Source organism: Rhipicephalus microplus, chromosome 5 (genome assembly GCF_043290135.1).
Source record: "Rhipicephalus microplus isolate Deutch F79 chromosome 5, USDA_Rmic, whole genome shotgun sequence".
NCBI classification, from domain to species: domain Eukaryota; kingdom Metazoa; phylum Arthropoda; class Arachnida; order Ixodida; family Ixodidae; genus Rhipicephalus; species Rhipicephalus microplus.
Window position 1 is genome coordinate 74,341,893 of NC_134704.1, and position 18,459 is coordinate 74,360,351.

The window sequence follows — 18,459 nt, forward strand, 5'->3', positions numbered from 1 at the left end:
ATAGTTTTTCTTGTGGACCTTCTAGGCAAAAATTTTGCTCTGTCTGTCCTTATGTATGTATGTAATGTATGTATGTATGTATGTATGTAATGTAATGTAATGTATGTATGTATGTATGTATGTATGTATGTATGTATGTATGTATGTATGTATGTATGTATGTATGTATGTATGTATGTATGTATGTATGTATGTATGTATGTATGTATGTATGTATGTATGTATGTATGTATGTATGTGCGTATGTATGTCGGCGCACATGTGTATTTCTCCCCTGAAGTGATACTCCAAACGGCCGAAATCCTGCCCCATCTGCAGCGCCCACCTATAATGCTCAAGTTTCGGTGTTCATACTTGTGCGATTGTACGTTAAAAAGCAGATATTTCACATATCTGGGGCACAATAACAACACGTCAATATTTTGCATGTGTCTCTTTATACTAGAGAAGGCATGCATAAGTAATCCTAAGGACCACAGCGTTTATCACGCAAAGCTGACAATGCAACGCTATGCACGAAAAGGCAAGTGTTTCTATCGCTTTGCTAAAACGACATGGTTGTGGCACCTACCCGTCGCCTTGCGCTCATCACGTTATGGCCTCCGAAACAAGTGCGCACGCCGCGCGCTTCGTTTTCCGAAATAACTGCCAGATAGCGCTCATGTCTCGCGTGCCTCAATACGCTCATTCGCATTCGCTGCATGCACGCAACGAGGCACTCGCAGCGCCTCCAGAATACCATTCACCGAATTTCTCACACAACATCGAATAAATGTTTTCTTTCTTCTCTCCAGACGCAAGGTTATCGTCTTTTAACGAAATTTGCAGTGAAACATGCAGACACGGAAGCAATTCTTACTTTCATCGACATCTTGAGCCCGTTCGCACTCGCAAACACCAAAAATTTTACCTTCAAGGCATTCTCAAAACTTTCACATGTGCACAGTGAAAACGGCTGGAGCAGACGAACGGACAGAGAAAGAGAGAAAATATTTTATTGAATTATCCGGTGGACGACTATCCTTGTCAAGTTAAGGGGGGAGCTGACGAGCAGAATGGCAGCAGAATTGATAAGAGCTAAAGCTCCGCACGTCGGCACAACGAATTCCGAGCCTGGATAAAGCTATAGTTTGTTGAAAAAGAAAAATGGCTAACAGCACATTTTATTTCTACACTTAATTACCTAACCTTTAAATGCGTAAGTTGGAAATTAAAGGCGACACATGCAAAACTTGCTAATTTTTTGCGCCATACCAAAACAATGGCGGGTGCTTTGTTTCCAACACCGAAAGTAGTCGAAGTGACCGGCCTCTGGCTAAGCAACAACGCTTTGTTGTCCCAAATGTATATAAACCATGTGAATGCGTCGTACCGACGAGAAAAAAAACAGACTTTCATTACAGCACTGGAATTCGAATGCAGGCCCTCAAGCTCTGAATGCGAGTACCTTAACCAATGAGGTAGGCAACAACCCTTCCTTGGCCCAAATATACATGATCCATGTGAATGCATCCTGCCGAAGAATATAAGGCTTACCTTGTTGGTCAGAAGTGCGCCCACCATCACTTTTCACGAAATTGAACAAATCTTTCAGAAAGCAAGAAATACACGATTTCCAAAGCTTATGTGTTTCCTGTTTTTTTTTTATCAGAAACGCACTTACAATCAGTTTTCACAAAATGGCCAAATTATTTAGAAGCCGAAGAAATACAAGATTTTCAAAGGCTATAGGCTGTACGCTTACCTTCTTTATCAGAAACGTACTCACAATAAGTTTTCATTCAGCTAACTGCCATCGCTTGTTTTTCCGAATGCATAGAAATAATGTGTATGTGTCCTACCAGCGCAAAAAAAATGTAAATTTTCAACCTGGTTCCTCACGCTCCCAAGGCGCGTGCCTTAACCAATAAACTAAGCACGAACGCTTTCGTTGATCGAATGCATGTGGATCATGTGAATGCATCTTACTGACGAAGAAAAAAGGAGTTCTATTGCACAACTGCTATTTGGACCTAAGACATGATGGTGTGAAGGCAAGCGCCTTAACCACTGATGTAAGCACCAATTTTTCTTCCTTTATTACTTGGCGATGGTACCAAACACATAATACACATGACACTGGTCAGAGGGCACGCGTGGTACGAAGTTTACATTGAGACTTGGCAGTCAAGCAGCATCGTGCTGCTTTTGTCAGGCTAAAATCCCGCATGTTCAGTAGTGGCTCTATAGTTTGGAGAACCACTATACACTGCTTGCGCTGCTGCTTTATAAGTCTCAAGAAACCAGAGGATGCTTTAGCAGCATGATGATGTGGCAGCGTAACCCTGGCACTAGGCATAGGCGTGCGGCCGTCCGCCTTGGTCATCAGAGGGGAGGGGGCGAAGTCTGCTTTATGCGGCCACCGTGCAGAACGAAGTGAAGACAAACGGGATGGACGCAGTGTAAAACGGAAATGTTAAGGAGTCCAGTAACACGTCAATTTTTAGCTCACGCTGATGCCTAACTACAAGAAAGTGAAAACATTCACAGCTCCAGCCCCACTGCGAGACAGCGCAGATACGCGCTGTATGTTTACCCTTGAGACATAACACAAACATGAGACTGAAACCACGGCCAACTTTGGCGTACCAACGCCTGTTTTCATCGGATGACGCCGTTTCGTCGTCGGGGAAGAAACTTCCTTTCGGCGTCTCTGAGCATCCAGCCGCCTCCTGACTTTGAACAACGATGGAGTCTACAGGGGACGTGTTCCATGTGCAGCTCACGCGTTTAGTGCTAACACAGCCGTGATGAGGGAGACGCACCCTGGGGAGTTTCATCACACGATGAGACGGAAGTGCAATCTCCACTCGCGCACCTCCTTTTCCTCTTTGTAATGTCTCAAGTTTCTGAGTGTTTCCACCAAAAGGAACACCTGATGATTGCTGTGTTTGACGTCGACGATTGCCTCAAACCACCTATAATTTTCTCGCTTCGTGATCATCTGTACTAATAACCAAAGTTATATTTCGTCACATGCCAACTCATTAAAAACAAGTAAAAAAACAAAAAGTAAAAAAATGGTAGCTCACGCTTTCAGAATACTGTAGCAAAGGAGCAAACATTTGCCGTCTGTTAGATCAAATATAATCGTTCCGTTTTATAAAAGCCTAGAATGAAAAAGACGGTACGTCAAGAAACACAGGATTGGAAAAATGCTCACTGCGATCTGGTTATTCCAAAACATATTGAAATATTTTTTGTCGGAAAACAAACATTCTGTAGGGATCTCTCGCCCCGTATTTTTGTTGATGCCCCTGTTAGTTTATGAGCTTAGGTTCTTTGCGCCGATTGAACATGCGTATTCGGGCAGGTTGGTTGGTAACACACAATTGAATATAAGAATAGTGCAACACAAAAAGGCTGGTGGAGATAAGGTAGGGCTGCCTTGCATTTGCACCACTTCGTTTTTTGCACAACTCATGTTGATGCTGAAGCCACCGACACTGACAGTGAATTCTACTGTTTGAGAGGATATTAAAATTTTTCACCTCAATAGGTAAATATGCGCAAAGCACGTATTGTCTATAAAAAGTAAACATAAAACTACTTGGTTCAAACGTTTCTGACGATGCATTTCAAAGCCTTTTGGTATATTTCTATTTGCAGCAGTCTCGCGGGTAAAGACATTAGTTCTCTATGAACAGGTGTAATACAGCCCCCAGGTTTTTTATATCATAATAGGTAAATTCTTTGCAGTCACTGCAGATTGGTCAGTACTTTCGTTTTATACATGATAGAAGAGCAAGGTTCAAATACAATAAACACATAGTTTGTCTCCAGAATGCTAATGCTAGGTCATGTTTCGAAAAAAAAGGTTCCACTGTACTCTACGTAAGATGAATAGCGGCATTTGTAAAAAATAGTATGTAGCCACCCTCGTTCGAGCGGCGCGCAAGCCAGAAAGCGCGTCACTGAGAGAGAAGAAGATGAAGACTGCGTGGACGCGCGATGAACCAACGCGTTGTATCGCACATGGAACGCGCAGGGACGCGCCAGCGAAACCTGTCCAGCGTGTGTCTGTGTAAGAGGCTGTGACCTCTCCTGCTTGCACTCTCTCAGCGATCCCGTGATGGCATCAGGGAACGATATTTTGTAGACGTGCCATGAACCCACGTGATCTCGTGTGGCGTGGCAACGAACCCGCGTCCCGATCTACAACAAGAGTTCGGGACGAGTAACAGCACCAGAAACTGCAGTGATGTGCTGCGCCTTCAAGGAGGACACGTGAAAATGGCCGTGATAAACGGAACTTTAGGCCGACCCATGCGCTGCTTCGCATGCTGTAGACTCATGGTTCACTTTAGTAGGATAGTGTAATTTTAATGATTTAGAGTACTTCATACTTCATTATCGGAGAACAGGAAGCCGTTCAAGTTACACGAAGTTTTTGTGGGTAGAGATTGAGTCAGTGAAATGACTTTATTAGGTCCACAATAGTCGTGAGCTAACTCAGCGTCACCTGGGTAGGCCCAATCGGGCATGGTTTAAAAACGTTTTAATGATTTAGAGTACTGCATTTGGAGCACTTGGTGTTCATAAAAATGAATTTTTCTTCTCCGACCAATAAAATTTTCTTGTTAGATGCATACATTAATGGTGGTGGCAAAACATTCTTCATTTACATGACCATGGATATGAGATGGCGGGGAAGGAACATGTACATTCAATGTTAAGAAAAAGTGTTTAAAAATTCAGAGTTCTTCGCTTTCTACTATGGGAGAGCATAAAGCCTTTCCGTGGGCCTCACAACTGATGAAGCCGCATCGACAAAAATTTCATTGCGCCCACCTTGTAGGTAGTCGCAATGTTACAGGTGATGCCATTAGGCACGGTAACATTTCGGTGTGTTTGAAAAAAGCTGTTAACGATTCAGAGTACTAGGTACTCCATCATGAGAGAGCATAATACCGCCCCGGGGGCCTCAACATCGTTGTTAAGCAAAAGTTGTTAACGATTTTGAGTACTTGGTACTTTATACTGTTGGAGAGCATAAAGCCATCCCAGGGCCTCACACTTTATTAGGCTCTGCCGACAAAAATTACGGCGTGAGCCGAGGACACAAGAGCGTTCGGCTAACACGCTCTTTTAACGATGAAGAATCGTCTAACTTGCGTCACTTCCGGCTAAAGAAGCGGCACGCGCGCAATCTGCGCGCTCGAGCTCATTTCCGGTCCGGCCGTGCCTCTGTTTAGAACAACGTGTTGAAGAATTTTGAGCACTTCGTTCTCAACTATGGAATTGATTGATTTGTGGCGTTTAACGTCCCAAAACCACCATATGATTATGAGAGACGCCGTAGTGGAGGGCTGCGGAAACTTTGATCACCTGGGGTTCTTTAACGTGCACCCAAATCCGAGTACACGGGCCTACAACATTTCCGCCTACTCTACTATGGGAGCAAAGTGAGTTGTCTCAATTACCGAAAATGCATTAATTAGACAATATATAACAACCAAACTTAACATTGCCGAGGTAATGTTAGTAGACGAGGATTCCCTTATAAATAGCTTTAATAGGCATGAGCACACATCACGTATTGTTGCGGCGCTATGTTAATCTCAAAGTAATCACTGTAGGCGTCTTGGTAAAACAATTGAAATTATCCTTCAACAATTTTTCAGCAGTTGAATATTCGTATAAATAATAAACACTTCCAACATATATTTAAAAGCAACGCATGTCTGCAATGCTACCTCGCTAAGGCAATCAAACCAAATGGCAATCAAGCCGATAAAGCCGTGCGAGGCATTGCAGTTTTTAGCTGTTGTATATGGCTATAATTCTGACACAAATGAGGAGGAATCAAAGTGGACAAGAGGACAACTTGCCGCCAGCCGGGACAGAAAATGCCATCTTTGCATAACATGCCCAATGCTCTGCCATTTGAGATATGGTGTTTTTATTTTATTCTCGTCCACTTTACTGGGTATTCTAGTCCGTACAATCCCAGTAGTGTTAACCAGCGCCACTCGAAGCCATAACGGTGAGTGTGGAACTTTTACTTCTAGTTTTTTTTGCCAATTGGCCCCTCCCAGCATGTGATCAATCGACAAGCATGCAGCTGAGCTATTAATACTTACATACAGCCTTAAGGCATCATCTGCCAGGGCGGGTTCCCCGTTATAAAATAATAAAAGGACAGGAATGGATCAGAGCTCAATACCTTGTTGGAGACAGCCCAGTGAAACTGCGTGTTTAGTTTTAATGTGTGTTGATTAGATGTATCAGTGCAGTGACTCCTGACTAATACAATTATGTGAATAGACAGCCCTCTTGTTTTTTTTTATACCGTTAAAGAGTTCAGCAAAGAAAGTCATAGTTATTACCTGTCTTTGCCATGTCAGGCTTCCACTCGTAACCACAATAAATAATCAAAATATTTTCATCGAAAATGATGCGACATATGCGCCAGCAGCTTTTACAAATGTACCAACAAGAGAAAAACTTTTAAGAGCCTAGACTACAAGAAATTTTTACTCACGAGTGATAATAATGACTGGTTCTTGATTTATACCACATTGAGAGTAAAAATATAACGTCACCTCACCGTTATCATTCAATATTTCCTTGAAAAGCACATAAAAACATTTTGTTCTGTGAGCGTTAGCAAAATCTCAATTATCATTCTTATTAAATGTCAATGCCCTAAGGAGCTGTAATCAAGTAAAAGTAAGTAAGAACTTGATTATTTCTAAATAAAGCGTGGCATGAACGCCTAATGAGCGTTTAAGAACACCTAACCTTTCCAAGTGCGGGTAAGCTGTTGCACTAAGTGATCGCTTCAACGCTTCGATTAAAGCTGATAGGCGTCCATTAGTGGGGCTAGTGGAAGTCCGCAATGAGAAAGCTGATATAATTTTGCTATTTGAAGCAGGATGTCGTACGTGCTGACGCATATCGTGCGTCGGCGCTAAAGCAAATGAAGCGACCCGGTAAGCCACGAGCCCTGCATTAGAGACATGGTTAATGACATAGGACGTACTTTCTTTTTAAGCTGCTTCATATCTCTTCTTTCTCTTAAAATCATGGGCGCTTAAGAAGTGAGAAAAAAAAGAGCTCATTTAGTGTTGGCCTTTGGACCAAATTTTTTCAGTCTGATCTGAAAAGCTTTTAATACGTCTAATCGGTTTACCCCGTAAACAACCCGCGGCTAGCGGCAGGGGCATGTCAAACATCTTTGTGGCGTTTGCTTTGCGACTTAGTAAATATATATGAATGCGAATCAGAAGTTCTCCGGCGGAAGGACAGAGTCTTATTCAAGCAGCATCACGCTGCAACTTATCACGTAAACAATCATTTACTTTACAATTAGGTGCAGGCGAGTGATGCTCTTGCTACTCCAACATTTGCTTCTGATGAAAGGTGTTGAAGCTTGCAAAAATTCCATGCTTGGCTGGTGGAATGATGCGTTGACGAAGTTAAGAAAGAGGAAGCGCAGTAAAGAGATATGCCTGATAATCTGGTTAAATGACCCATGTTAAAGACTTCACGCATGAAAGAGATGCGTTGCTGAGACAGCATGATTTAAAATCAAGGCTACGACGGATGCTCATGGGATCGGGAAGAACGATTGAGTAAAAACTGGCAGGTTCCACGTACAGCGGGAATCAATGGTATGCGAAGCACGAATGAGAAAGGTTGATATGTCACTTTAAAATCAGCACAACGTAACGTGGTGTAGGTAAATAATGCCGTACATGACTTCCGCGCCATTATTATCATGTTTGGATGTGTTATTTACCTTCGCTATCTATTCACACCCCGTGATACCAAACTTAGTATATGTGGAGCTAGCGAAACAACCGCGAGAACGCTACGAGTATGATATGTTGTCATGTTCTTACATGACACGCGTGTCAGGATTATCATGTTTACACCAGTCACATACCTTCGTCATTCACTGACGTCACGTAATACCAAACTTGGCATATGTAAAGCTAGCGAAACGGCCGCGAGCATATCATGATAGTGGCATGTGGTCATGTTGTTACATGACACGCTTGTCGTGATGATCTTGTTTGTGTGTAATTTACCTATGTCGTCCATTTGCTTTGCGTAATAGTGAGTTTGGTACATGCGAAGCTATCGAAACGGCTGCGAGCGCATCATGATCGTAGGGTGTAGTCATGTTGTTGCATGACACGCATCTCATGTTTATCATGTTAGGGTCTGTCGCTTGGGTTCGATATGCAATAATTTCATAACATACCAGTTTCGCAACATGCCATGTGAACGAAACCACCGCAAGAGCAGCAGGATCATGAATCGTGACATTGATGGCATGATTTTTATGTTATGACTTGTCAAATATGTTCTTCATACAGTAATGCTATGCCATACCGATTTGGTATCGATAACATTATCGAAACGGCCAGGAGAGCTATAAGTCGTAGGCAGCTAGATAGATAGATAGATAGATAGATAGATAGATAGATAGATAGATAGATAGATAGATAGATAGATAGATAGATAGATAGATAGATAGATAGATAGATAGATAGATAGATAGATAGATAGATAGATAGATAGATAGATAGATAGATAGATAGATAGATAGATAGATAGATAGATAGATAGATAGATAGATAGATAGATAGATAGATAGATAGATAGATAGATAGATAGATTTGTGTTTGCGGCAATTCGCACGGCAGGCCTATCACGGAAACCAGAAAATTGTCATTTTTGTTACAAGGAATAAAGTTCCTCGGCCACCTTGTTAGGAATGATGGTATTCGGCTGGACCCAGAAAAAACATTGGATGTCGCAGATTTTCCACCACCTGCCAACAAACGTGATGTAAGTCAATTTTTAGGCCTCTGCGCATACTACAGATGTTTTGTGCAAAATTTCGCAAACATTGCTGAACCCCTCACTCGTCTGACAAAAGATGTTCCCTTTGTGCGGGGCCCTGAGCAAAGACGCGCTTTCTCCGAGCTCCAGCAGCGTATCTAGGATGAGCCCTCACTCGGACACTACGACGAAGATGCCGACACTGAACTACACACAGACGCCAGTAACATCAGCCTTGGTGCAGTCCTCGGTCAGTGGCTAGGTGGCGTCGAACGCCATATTACTTAAGCAAGCCGGATTTTATCATCTGCGGAGGCGAATTACACAACCACTAAAGAAGAACGCCTCGCTGTTGTCTGGGCAATAGCTAAATTCACACCATACTTGTATGGTCGCCCGTTCAGATTTGTTACCGATCATCATGCGCTCTGCTGGTTGGCGCACCTTCATGACCTTTCCGGATGTCTGGCCAGGTGGAGCTTATGCCTTCAGGAGTTCAATTTGACAGGCGCGTACAAGGCTGGCCGGAAGCATTCTGACGTGGACTACCTTTCCCGAGCTTCTCTTACGACTGCCTCTGGTGATCACGATCTCGACGGCCGTTTTTTCTGCGCCGTTAGTGTATCCGACTTGGCTGAACAGCAGAAGAACGATTACGAGCTTCGACAATTCATCGAATATCTTGAAGGTCGTAAGCCACATCCACCACCAGCATTCGCCCGCTCGCAATCATCGCTCTGCGTTCGCAGAGATATCCTCTATATATAAAAGAAACTTCGACCCTTACGCGACTGAGAACCTCTCGTCGTCCCGCCAGTGTTACGAGCCGATGTCTTGTCCACCTGTCACGATGAGCCTTCCACAGGCCACCCAGAATTTGCACGTACGTTGGCCGGATTTGCCAACACTACTACTGGCCCAAGCTCAATCGAGACGTGAAGCATTGCGTGAAAACATGTCACGAGTACCAGCGCCGTAAAACACAACATCAGCGCCCAGCCGGCTGTTTGAATGCCGTCGCTCCTCCAACACAACTGTTCCAACAAATCGGCATGGATCTGCTCGGACCTTTTCCCAAGTCTCGTGACGGCAATCGCTGGATTGTAGTCGCTACTGATTATATGACGCACTACTTCGAAACGAAAGCATTAAAACGTGGCAGCACGATTGAGACTGCACACTTTTTCATGAAGAACATCGAACTCTGAGATGGAGCACCAGCAGTTGTCATAACTGATCGTGGCACAGCTTTTACCGCTCCGATGATACAAGACGTCATGCAGCTTAGCGGCACACTACATCGAAAAACAACTGCATACCACCGACAAAGCAACGGCCTTAATGAGCGACTAAACAATACGATCAACGACATGCTATCCTTGTACGTTGACCAACACCACAAAAACTGGGATGACATCCTCCCTTACGTCACGTTCGCTTACAATACCACTGTGCAAGAAACAACTAGATTCACACCATTCCGGTTGCTTCACTGCAGGGAGGTCACCACAATGCTGGATGCCATGCTTGTACCAGACAGGCACTAGATTAGTGTGAAGACGAACGAATTTATCAGACTGGAAGACGCAGCTCGTAAGCTTGCAGTCGAACGTAGCTATAAGCAACAACGCATTGACTCGCAGCGGTACAACGCTCGTCGTCGCGATGTCTCTTACCAACCCGGAGAACGAGTATGGTTGTGGACTCCCATTCGACAACGGAGCCGGTCGGAAAAGTTGTTACACTGCTATTTTGGTCCCTATAGAGTTTTCCTTCGTCTCAGCGTAGTGAACTATGAGGTTCTTGACGAGGGCATGGCTCGTCGATCTCGCCGTTCACAACAGCCACACGTCGTCCGTGTTTCGAGAATGAAACCGTCTTACCAACGTTGACTATTCGTCAAGCTCTCTTGAGTAGACTTACAGTGACTGTGAACACCCCCTTGTGTACTGCTTATCGTATGTGTTTTGTTTTCATCTGGTAATTATGTTATGACATCGGGACGATGTTCTTTGGGAAGTGTGTTAATGCCACTAGTACACATTCTGCAAGTATTATTTCCATAGATTCTGGCAGGCTTGTATGTGCCGCTGTTAAAAAGAGAATGAAGATGCACTTGAGGGAAAACGATAAAGTCGTATTGCCGTTGTTCGAATCAGTTTGACGTCCTTGTGAGCCATTATCTACTGGTTGCAGTTACGATGTAACGTGACAACAATGAGAGCGTACATCAGCTACAACGGAGAACCATAAGGTACTTCCTTCAGCGTTTGTGCAACGTCGAGTCATGTAAACTTACTTACCAGTTTTTGACAATTTCGAATTCCGCAACTTCGTAGAATGTTCTCAGAGTCACCCAACCCTCTTGCTCTTGTGTTTTTTTTTTCTTGCATTGGTCGAGCCTACTCTCATTTTTGGTTGTCTACCACTAAACAGTATGTAGAGTGCACGGAAGTCCTGGACATATATACGTTTGGCTAAGCTTCATATTTGAGGGAGCATACGTAACGTTCGGTATGTCTAATTTATTCAGACGTTTTTTCTCTCGTGTTTGTGCTGTGTAGGCACACATACCAAGGACAGAATCCTTGGATCCCTTATCCATCATCGCGCGATGTAAGTAGCTCTATTAATATTTTCTTCAATGCTATTTTACGTGTATGCGTGTCGCAAGAAAGGGGTGACATGCACGCGTAATAAAGTGTATGCTAGTAAAACACAATAAAGTGTATGCAAGTTATGCGGCGCTTCTTACATCGGTCAAACTAGGAGATACCTCTATGATGTTGAGCCCTATTGCGTAACGGGAGCGATATTTTTTTTTTTTGGCGCAACATGTCAGCAGATCTAGATGTAATGTTCAGTTTGCACAACTGTGACTGATAATGGTAAAAATGACCACACAAGTATAATTATCGTGGCTGAAAGCATAATGAGTGAGCACCTGGCATGTGTGAGTGCTCGCTCATGCACTGTCGGATAAAGAGCTCCTGTGCTTGTCATATGCCGTAGGAGGTAGCTACTTTATTCATGCAATGCACGCTTTGGCAAGGTGTGGCAGATATTCTTAGTGTGGAGCACTTTATGGGGCCGGATGGTGCAATGCTGTCGTATGCTCTAGTATGCCGTAGTGAGGTGTAGTCGTCACTTGGCTTAACGCGACCTGTGTAACATTATGAACATGTGCCCGCGAGAAACAGAGTTCTTCTTCCTCTTGTTCTTCGAGTGCCTTAATAATGATAACTTATGCATAAAAAAAACAAAAATACCTAGCACGCATAGCGTAACGCAGGCAATGCCATGTATAAAATACAAAAAGAAAGGGGCAAGCAGGCGCGAAACAGGGCGACATAAAAAGAAAAATGGAACAAAAAACAGAAACGAAACTAAATAAATCAGTATAGAGGAAGGAATGAACATAAATCAAGAGAGAAAAAAGGACACAATAAAAAGGCAAAGAAAAAAGAAAGCAAAGGAGAAGCACAAAGAAGGTTGCCCACCTCCACACTTCCTCCAGGCTTTGCACAACTCATGCGAAGCTCTTATATATATATATATATATATATATATATATATATATATATAGATGATCAGGGTTTCTTATATATATATATATATATATATATATATATATATATATATATATATATATATATATATATATATATAGATGATCAGGGTTTCTTCCGGCTACCGTAAAACAAGTGCTGTGGTTGTGCTCGACAGGACTGACTACATCAAAGAAGGGCTTCGCCAACTGGCAGATGAAAATTTCTATAAACAACTCCCTTGTGATCAGACAGAAGAGTATGAAAGTACTATTAAGGCCTCACTAATATCAATACGTAAAAGTGGTAAGATAACCTACCCTATGCTTAAAATGATGTCCCCTGGCAAATCGTCTCCCGGGCGTTTCTATTTACTACCCAAAATTCACAAGATTAACAATCCCGGCCGACCCATAGTTTCCAGCAACGGTACTGCTACTGAAAAAATTTCTAGTTTTATTGACTCTCTGATTAGGCACATCCCACAATCATTCCCATCATACATCAAAGATACCAGCCACTTCCTTCGAGAAGTCTCAAAACTTGTGGTACGTCTAGATTGCTATTTGGGCACCATGAATGTCTCATCACTGTACACAAACATTCCCCACACCGAAGGAATCTGCGCCACAGTCGCCGCCTATGGAAAAATTAAATCGACGAGTGAATTCGACGAAAGCGCTTTAGAGGTGCTCCTAAATCTGGTACTTAAACATAATAACTTTGAATTCGACCAAAAACATTATCTGCAAGTAAACGGAACTGCCATGGGAACTAAAATGGCCCCAAATTACGCAAATATTTTCATGGCCTCTTTGGAGATTCCTTTCCTCGAAAATTCTCCATTCAAACCTATATTTTGCCGACGCTTCCTCGATGATATATTCTTCGTGTGGGCCGATAGTGAACATAATCTTTCCAAATTCATTTCCGGTTTCAACTCCGTGCATCCTTCGATAACATTCACGCACACATATTCGCAGAAGAGTGTTCACTTTCTGGATGTCACTGTATCACTCAGTGGCACCACCATATCTACTTCCCTGTATAAAAAACCAACAGACCGCCAACAGTATCTGCATTTCCATAGCAGTCACCCCCATCACTGCAAAACAGGTGTTCCTTACTCTCAAGCCCACAGATACAGAAGAATTTGCTCTGAAATCACGCAATTTGACACCCACGCACAGGAATTGAGAACAGCCTTCTTGCGTCAAAAGTACCCCGAAAACATAATTGACAATGCAATTGAGCGCGCTCACTCTTTGGACCGAGAATCAACAATCAGAGAAAAAAGGTGGGAATAAAGATGATATAACTTCAGGGGCAAATTTAATCCTCACATACTGCGCCGCCGCCCCTCGGCTGAATTCTATACCAAACCGCCACTTCAACATACTTAAACACCGCCTCTCTGCCATTTTTCAAACTCCACCCAAGGTGGTTTACCGAAGAAATAAAAACCTGAAAGACTTACTGGTCAGGGTGAAAACACACAAATCCGACCACCATCAGGGCTGTAGACCGTGCGGGAAACCTCGCTGCAGGGTGTGCACACACATGGTGACCACAGATACGGCCGAAGCCTCCTGTTCAGACTATGTGTACAAAATTAAGACGACCTTAACTGTGACTCAGCCAATGTGGTATACAAAATTCGCTGTGAGGTGTGCAAACGGGAATATATTGGACACACGGAAACCGCGTTCCGTTTGCGTTTCAACAACCACAGGGCACACGTAAAGAGTCTCCCCAATTTGCCGTTCTCCAAACATATCAATCTTCCTTGTCACTCTTTCGAATGCGTAAGTGTCATACTCCTACAATCCGGCTTCCAGAACACACGGGAGCGCGAACAGCGGGAGTCATACTTCATAAAGAAATTCAGATCACTTACCCACGGAATCAACGAGAGCCCTGTGCGACTGACGTGCCTTCGCGACGTTTCGTGAAACACAGAAATTGAATTAGTGAATTAGTTTATTTATACATACGGGAAGTCGCACACGCAAGTTGGTCAATATATCGGGTGAAACTAAACGAATTCGATGCTACGTGAACCAAACGGCGTGTGTTAGTATTATTAGACTTTATTTTCATTTCTGAGTACTTTTTTAGTATTATTTATTTTTATATATTTTTTGTTTAAGTTTTTGTTTGTTCATCCTTTACAAGAATACCCATTCATTTATTTTCAGTACGACTGGTTGTACATTTTTCTGCAAGAGATGGCAGGTGGAGGGAGGGGGAGAGGGCACATTAGCTTTCCAACGTGGCCATTATATTCTGAAAGCTGGAGCGGGTCGTATGCTTCTTGTGTGTGTGTGTGTGTGTGTGTGTGTGTGTGTGTGCGTGCGTGCGTGCGTGCGTGTGTGCGTGCGTGCGTGTGTGTGTGTGTGTGTGTGTGTGTGTGTGTGTGTGTGTGTGTGTGTGTGTGTGTGTGTGTGTGTGTGTGTGTGTGTGTGTGTGTGTGTGTGTGTGTGTGTGTGTGTGTGTGTGTGTGTGTGTGTGTGTGTGTGTGTGTGTGTGTGTGTGTGTGTGTGTGTGTGTGTGTGTGTGTGTGTGTGTGTGTGTGTGTGTGTAACTCATCCCCTGATGAAGGGAGGACCCCTCCCGAAACTGTTGGGAAATAAATATATTTATCCTTGTTGACAACGCTCCCGTTGTGCCATATCCCATACCTTCACGAAGAATAACTGGCCCATTGAATTATTACTCCCACTATATATATATATATATATATATATATATATATATATATATATATATATATACTCATCCCCTGAAGAAGGGAGGACCCCTACCGAAACTGTTGGGAAATATATTTATCCTTGTTGACAACGCTCCCGTTGTGTTGCCATATCCCATATATATATATATATATATATATATATATATATATATATATATATATATATATATATATTGCAGGTCTCTCATCCTCTCATCACTTCGATATCTCAGTCGTGTCTGTGGCTCTCTGTTGTTTAGCCCGAGCTTGTCTGCGCCCTAAGAAGCAACCTTGAAAAACCTTAAAACTGCATCACCTACTGAGAACGCCTTGCAACAACAAATAGGTCACCATATTAGTATGTAAGATCGTGCAGTTTCGCCTATTCAAGCCTTGCTTGACTTAGTGCAAGTTTCGCCTTTCTTTGGTTGTGATCAAAGGCAACATAGAATGACAATTTTTCAGATATGAAAAACCGCTTCTTGCTTTGAAAAAAGTCAGTGGACAGCTACATCACGAGATGCCAGTTCGCAGCCGTCGTAAAATAGCACAGTAGAGATGATAAGCAAACAAGCAAGCGTATGTGCGTGCATTGTTCCACATCCAAAGGGGATGGGGCGAGGTTCAGTCGTAGTCATACCCTTCCCCTTCACCTTACCGTTGGTCGTGTTCGAACTAGAACAGACTTCGTAGTGGATCCGAAAGTGTAAGTGAAGCTATGACGCGCTGCCCACCACGGCCTGCCTTCGGTCGTTCGTTTTCATGGGAAGTAAGCAGCTCCTGGAATGCAACGTCAACGTCCCTCAGCCGCCATTATCTGCATGCTAGAAAAGTGCAAAGCTGTCACCTCACACTTCAAGGTGGGGTGGGACATGTCAAACTGAGTAAAGGTATGGGGCAAATTTCCACCCCACCCTCCCTCTCTCATGTGACTGAGTGTGGCGAGTGGGTGAGCGTGGACGCCTCCTGTGTCCTTGTCGTGCACACGCCTGCGATGTCAAGGACACCTTTTACAATAAACTATCCGCCTGTGGAAACGTCAGAGAGCGTGCCTGAAGTAAAGCGAAGTTTCATTCTACCTTGTTGTGACCGCTCGATTGAAATCTTGACATTAGATTAGCAAATGCATCGAAGAAAGCCACTCATAACGCGCTGCATATCATAGAAGCTTGCCTGGCTTAGGAACAATCTAAAAAAATCATTCCTGTATAGGCGTACTTCAAAAGACAACATTGCACTCCTGTGTCAGCCTACAGAAGAGTTGTGCATCTTTGGAATGAATTACTCTGGAAAGTAAAAGAGATAATGAAGAGCTAAGGTGTTGCGATAAGGAAGATGACGTGCTCACTCTAACTTAGTTATCGAAAGAAAAGAAACACAGCGATAACTTAGATCTTGAAAGAAGGCGTACGTCACTGCCTAAATTAGATAGAAAAACTTCAAGGAATCCTTCTTCTCCAAGGAACTCTTTACTTTTACTCTTACTCTTACTCTTTTCTCTTTACTCGACCAATGGGTCGAGTAAAGAGAAACAGTGCTGAAGCTTTAACAGGAAAAGGAAAGAGAACAAAACATATCCGCAGCATAATGTGACAGCTTCTCGAGTAGATTCGAGTGAACGTGGCTTTAAAAACGACACCATCTCGCGATTACAACGGCACCATTTTCGGAAAGTTACTCCCACCATGAATACTTCCGACACGTGTGACACGAAAAATTTAATGCAGCAGGCAAAAGCTGCAAGGTGTCGTGGGTGCTCGACAGCCGACAAGAAATTTATCTACGGATGCAGAAGGTAGCTCGAGCCTTCCCGTAACACTCTCATCTTTTCTCTTCTTTACGATTTGGTCAAAGGCATGCTTTGACGTGCAGCGTTCGCATTCTTTTTGGCGAGGAAGACGAAGTGCGGTGGAACGGGTCTGCTCTGTGGGTGCTTGTCACTGAGTCGTGCTCTCAACTATTTATTTGCAGAAGTTGTGTCTTTTCTTTTTCTCAACCTCGGTCTTTTTAGCTGCTCGCAATAAAATAGACACATTGCAAGTGATTGGTGGTTCACTTTGAAGAGACATGCATAGTGATCTTGGCATGGCGATTTTGAGCGACAGTTTTCCTCTTATACCCAGTGTTTTTCGGAAGAGTTGACAGTCAACGTTGTCAAACCGGAAATCTGGGCAAGGATTGGTCTCGATATTCTGACGTGTGTGATGAAGGCAGAGAGAGGATGGAAGATAGAGGTATAAGTAGAAAGTAATGCTGGAAAGAAAAATAATTGAATCAGGCTGGGAGAAACGGGGAGGTTGAGAAAGATACAGGGGTTTACCCGTTTGGCTGCTGCCGGGGGTGGCCTCAAGGGCTATAAGGGAAAAAAGAACGCCCAAGCTGCACTACATCGAGGGCATCACTCATGCAAAATGAAAAACAAGCTCTTGTGCACTATGTGGGCGTTCGTATGAAGCACCCATTGGAATAAAGGGCAGTGGTGTTAAGTGCTAATAATAAGTTTATAATACGTCATCTCAATGTATTTTGTGCTCTATATGGGGCACTTTTGTTTCAGATCACTGCTCAGCCTCTTCCATTCCTGAAAAACATTTGAGAGACATATTTGACAAAATAGCGGGAAGTATGTATAGAAGGCGACAGAAACCCTTTAATATGCTGCTGAGTGAAATTACGGTAGAGCAAGCACAAAGGCGAAAAGCGAATAGTGTATAGGCAATCATTTTTTTCCGCAATTAGTACTTGAACAGTACAGAAAGACGGCGATACGTTAAGACCGCTTAAGACATAACTTGTAATTCGCGAAACAAGTTTTTGGCCGCTGTACAGTGTTGCGACGAGAAGAAAAATAAATATGGTGGGGCAGTGAAACGAATAAGAGATGCTCTTGCATGATGGCGAGTTCAGGCACAGGAAATGTTTTGCTATTTACATAACAGCACACCACGGCAAAACAGTTTAGTGCACGCGTTCGAACAGATGATGTTTGGAAAAAAATAGAAAACACAGATGAAAATGAGACATGCTCTGAACGCCCCAAAAGCGTACAAGAAATTTCAGGCTTTCAAACACTTTCATTCTGTCCATTGAAAAACAATCCGGTACGCGAGGATAATTTATCACTTGCTAAAGTAATGGCCTTCAGAAGCAGGGAAGATGCTTGCACACATGGAAAAAATAAGCACGGAGTTTTTCTTGATTTATCTATTTCTTTATTTATTCATTCATTCATACAATCATTTATTATTCATACATTATGGTGTGTACCCGATGCAGTACGTGTATGAAATTATATAGTTGAAGTGTAGCGCGAAAAGTATGTAAGCTGGTGAGATGAGGGATATA

At 43.1% G+C, this 18,459-nt stretch overlaps 1 protein-coding gene across 1 annotated transcript in view; it reads right to left on the bottom strand.

The window, feature by feature from the left end:
- The window catches only part of LOC119186019 (uncharacterized), a 109,895-nt gene that overhangs the window by 19,777 nt on the left and 71,659 nt on the right, over positions 1-18,459 (bottom strand). The window lies entirely within an intron of this gene.